Source organism: Cebus imitator, unplaced genomic scaffold (genome assembly GCF_001604975.1).
Source record: "Cebus imitator isolate Cc_AM_T3 unplaced genomic scaffold, Cebus_imitator-1.0 Scaffold20, whole genome shotgun sequence".
Lineage (NCBI taxonomy): Eukaryota > Metazoa > Chordata > Mammalia > Primates > Cebidae > Cebus > Cebus imitator.
The window spans coordinates 2,167,569-2,172,110 of NW_016107335.1; the positions used below are offsets into that span (position 1 = coordinate 2,167,569).

Here is a 4,542-nt window from a genome sequence, read left to right on the forward strand (position 1 = left end):
GCTGGGGGGGGAGTCGCGGCAACGCCGGGCAGCGGCGCCGACACAACGCGCAGCCCCACAAATCCTCCTGGGAGGGATCCGTTACTTCGTCAATTCACTAAGGGAAGGTGGAGCCCCCTCCCGTTTAAGCCGAACTCGGGCCACGGGGGGGGGGGACGCTGCGGGGTGGGGGGCTGGGTGCAGCCCCCAAAAGCAAAGGTGCGCCCCTCGGCGAGGGGCTGCTCCCGCGCTGGAGAAGAGGTGGAGAGGAGACACTGTCTCTTAAAAAGTGATTTTAAAGTCTTGTAGGGCAGCAAGAAAGGAAGGGGTGGAACCGACGTGCTGGGGCAGGGACGCGGCGCTGGGCCCCTCTGCGGGGACTTCTTATCCCGGAGCCAGGGGCTGGGACCAAGTCCAAACAGAGAATTCCAAGTAAAGGCCCAGGCCGGACACTACCGGCCGTCCGAACCTTGGCCCTGGACAGCGAGAGGCGCCTGCCGGAGCCCCCGGGAGGGTCCAGCGAGGTGCCCACCTGCCCCAGGAAGGAGCTGCAAGGAGGCCGGGTGGTGCATCCTGGCCAGATGTTTAAGACAGATGAGAAACGAGTAGTTAAAACCCACATTATATAGTTCTGTCGGGTATAAAATTGCATGTGCTGACCCATATATTCTAACTGGAAACGGACTCAAGTCACTTAAAATATTGCAACGTCGATAGGACTAATTAATTGGAAATAAGAAACGAAAGAATACAATTAAACGAGAAGAGAATCATTTTCTAATTTAATAGAGGGACATTTATAAAGATCACAAGCTAAAAGGCATCGAATGATTCTATCGACATTCTATTAAATCAGCCCCCGCGGCCTGCGTGGGGAGGAGGGCTCCGGGAGTGCCGAGTCCTGGGCAGGGGTTCGGTGGCCGCCTGGAGTGGCTCCTTATACGAACCGAACGTTTGCTCCTATCGGACGCGGCCCTTTCCGCAGAATTTACTCTTCTTAGCCCGCGCCTCAGACCCAGCTACTCAGACCGCCCCAGCCGGGGAATCCTGCCTCCCCGCCCGGGAGTCCCCGGTTCGCAGATATATTACAACAAAATTACTAATTGGAAAATGAAATTGTCAATAAAGCATACCCCCCGCGTATACAATATCCTTAAATATTAAGATATTTTATTAGACCCATTTCCTAACAATAATTTATTGCAATAAAACAGACACCACAGGTCCCCTTAAATTGTCTTTTCATAATGAATAAATTTAAGGGGGCTAATTAATATATAAACTAGCCCAATTTGTCAAGTTGATTTGTATTTTAGTTAATTGTGAAAGTAATTACCACATGGTCAAATTAACAGCTTTCTGGAAATGACCAAGCCTGAGGTTTTATTTCCTTCCTGGGTGAAGAAAATTCATTTTTCCAAGCTCTTGATGTGATGAATAAAAGTCATAAATCTGGGTGATTGGTGCAGGCAGAGTCTAAATGGCTTCATATTTCATTTTAGGTTTAATAGAAATATTCATGCTCTGTTTTAATGAAATTAAATTGAAGGGGGATGGGGCAGGGAGGTGGCGGTGGCCGGGGGCTTAAAGGGACAGCGCACATTTTCCTTTGCAGCCCATGAGCCAGGGCGTAGGGGTCACCTCCGCCGGCTCCGGAGGGCCTCACTTCTGCTAGCGGGAGCCGAGGGATGCCTGGGAGGGCCCTTCCTGCAGCGGCTCACCTGAGACGGAGGTGGAGCCAGCTACTAAAACCTCAGCCCAGGTGCATTCGGGCGCCCTCAGCTCCCTCCAACGAGCGTGCGAAGTCACCGAGCAAAGTAGGGGTCTGCGCTGGGGCGGGTTTGGTGCCCTTCTGCACGACCCCCAAGCTCAGGCCCGCGCAGCCCCGGCGGGGTCCCAGGGTCCTGCACTCTTCCCCTGGGGTCGCGTCGGAGGGATGCGTGGCCACCGACACTGCACCATTCCCAGCACCCTCCCTCATGTCCTCGCTCTCCACCGCCCTGCGACCTCCAGCTAGGCTCTGCCTCGCGTGAAAACTGTCCCCGGCCGAGCCCAGACGCCAGGGCCCTGAGCCTTGGAGCCATAGCGCTGAGCCGCACCGGCGCTGCCCGGCCTGCAGAGAAAGAGAAGTTTCCAGACACAGTTATGTGCATCCGGGTCGTGGTGTTCTGAGTTAAGGGGGGCCACGCTCTCAGCCGCTCTGGGCAGCTCGGGCGAGGCCAGGCGTCCTTTGGGGCGTCCCGGGGCTCCAGGACTGTCCTAGCCAGGCTGGGCCCCTTAATGGAGCTGATCTGTGACTTGTTGATTTCCCCTGAGCAAATAAGGCTTTGATGCAGTTCCAGCAAGAGTGGTTAGCTGATGAATTGACAAAAACTAATCAGCTTTATTGGGAAACAGGTTAAGGGCACAGGCGTGTCAATAACTCTCAGCCTGACCCCCTCGTCCATTAGCTCAGGCAGGCTGATTAGAGTAAGAAGACCCTCTCGCAGTTTGCGCTGAAATCGCTTCCATAAACTCACCATTATTAGCAGTCGATGCGAACAGCTCATTTAGAGAAGACATCGCAGGCAGGCCACATCTATCATCCGGGTTTATGGATCATTATCTCATTTACAGAATGTCGCAGGGTAATATGTTTTTGGCAATAGGCTTGGCCCCGCGCCTGGGCTGGCTGCTCTCTTTTTAGCAGCTTCCCGGGGACCTCCTTCCCCAGCGTCCGGCCTGGAACTCCGCGTGGACGCTTCTCAGGCGGGAAAGGAGGACAGGAAGCCGCCCTACACGTGCGTTCTGGCACGCGCGCACACAGGGCGCACACTCCTCACGCGCTCGCGGCAGTCTGTGGCGCCCGGCAGTGAGCACCGAGGACCAGCATGGCAGGCGCCCCTCCAGCAAGCTCTTGGCTCGGAGGCCAATGTTAGGAGTTGCTTCAACCTCGGAGCCCGGGCGAGTTAGGGGTTCTGCTCAGGCACCCGCATGCCCCAAGCTTGGTGGCAGAGCAGGTAGCCAGGTGCATCCCAATTGGTGCGCGCGCTGCGCTTACCTGCGCCTAGGGGCGGCGGCCTCCCTACTCAGGCCCCGGCCCACTAGGCCGCAGAGGCCTGTGTGTCCTGGGACCGTCCATCCCTAGGAAAGCCCCTCTCTACTCTCCGGCTCCCCGGGTTCTCCTGGCCTGCGGGCCTGACCTTGCCTACCTGGGGCATGCCGCTCCCCTCCTCCTCGGCTGCGACTCTGGGGCCCAGATGCTCCCAAGCTCCGGGACTGAGCCACCTGTTCCGCCGGGTAATTATTTTAATGTAAAGGGCCCAGAGTCACAGGGTTCGCGCCTCCAGCAGCGACAGACGGCGGCGGGACAGAGGAGCGCTCTCCAGCCTTTCAGTGGAATTTCCCAGATGGGCCGAGGGGACGCCGGGGCGGGTCACCAGGGGCCCTTTAACGAGTTCATTAGCCAAATTATCTTGCCCGCAGCACAGGGCCCGGGAGACGGCGGAGGGTGGGGGCAGGGGGCTGGAGGGTCTTTCTCCCTCCCATCTTGGTCTCTGCAGAAACAGCGGAGAGGGGCCTGTGTGAAGAAGAGAAGAGAAAAGACCCAGCCGGCCCGGCCCCGCTGCTGCGAGGAGGGATCCCGGGTGCGTTTCTCCTGCAAACAGGACACCCGCTGTTTTCCGCTGGGAGGAGCCCAGCCCGGTCAAAGGACAAGTGGGAAAAGAAGTTATTAGAATCGTGCGAGGAGGAGGTTATGATGATAACGCCATTGACCCGGATTATGGACGCAGCCCCGGCCGACAGGCCTGTAGTCAGTGCAGGTGGCAGTCTTCGCGCCTGGGTCCTCAGCGGGTGGCCCCTCGGTGAGGCTGACCACTCAGCTGTTCCCAGGTGTGGCGTAAGCACTGGCCCAGGCTGCAGGAGAAGACGCTGAAACGCCAGAGCAACTGGAGCCTCCTGGCAGGGGTGGGCAGGCTAGGGGCTTGGAGCTGTCCAGAGCCTATTTTCCATCTGTCCCCATCTGTGTGGGATGGTGGCTTCATGCCCACATGCTCTCTGATAAAATATTCCCAGTTCAAATGGTGAGGTGGGCAGCGGGCTTGTTTTTCAGACAGGGGCCTGCTCTGTGGCCCCAGCTGGAGTGCCCCGGTGCAATCCTAGCTTACTGCAGCCTCACCTCCACCCCTGGGCTCGGGCAATTCTCCTGTCCCAGCCTCCCAAGCAGCTGGGACCACAGGCACGCGCCTCTGCTTGGGCTAAGTTGCAGGCTCTGGACAGATTAGCTTCCCACCGCAGTTAGAAAGCAAAGGGGAGACGAATGGGTGTGGGGAGAAAAGCTGCCCTTGGAGGAGGGGAGGGGTGGGAAGAACGCAGGCAACCCGGCCCAGTCCCACTGCCCTATGGAGCCCCTTCCAGGCGGTCCCAGCCAGGGCCCACAGGAACACCGCTGGGGGCCTCGTCAGGCCTTGAATGTGTGCACCTGTGAGAAGACGCTTGGGCAGGGTTGCCAGAGGTGAACTTGACCACAGACACCGCTGCCCATCCTAAGGAATGCCCCCTCCCTCACTGCCACAGCTCTGG

At 58.0% G+C, this 4,542-nt stretch overlaps 1 long non-coding RNA gene across 1 annotated transcript; it reads right to left on the reverse strand.

Moving 5' to 3' along the window:
• Positions 1-748: 748 nt before the first annotated feature.
• On the reverse strand, positions 749-3,975 carry LOC119469959. Its single transcript, XR_005198827.1, has 2 exons — positions 2,499-3,975; positions 749-2,092 (listed from the first exon to the last, which is right to left on the reverse strand). It is a non-coding gene; the product is annotated as an uncharacterized LOC119469959 (long non-coding RNA).
• Between the last annotated feature and the right edge of the window lie 567 nt (positions 3,976-4,542).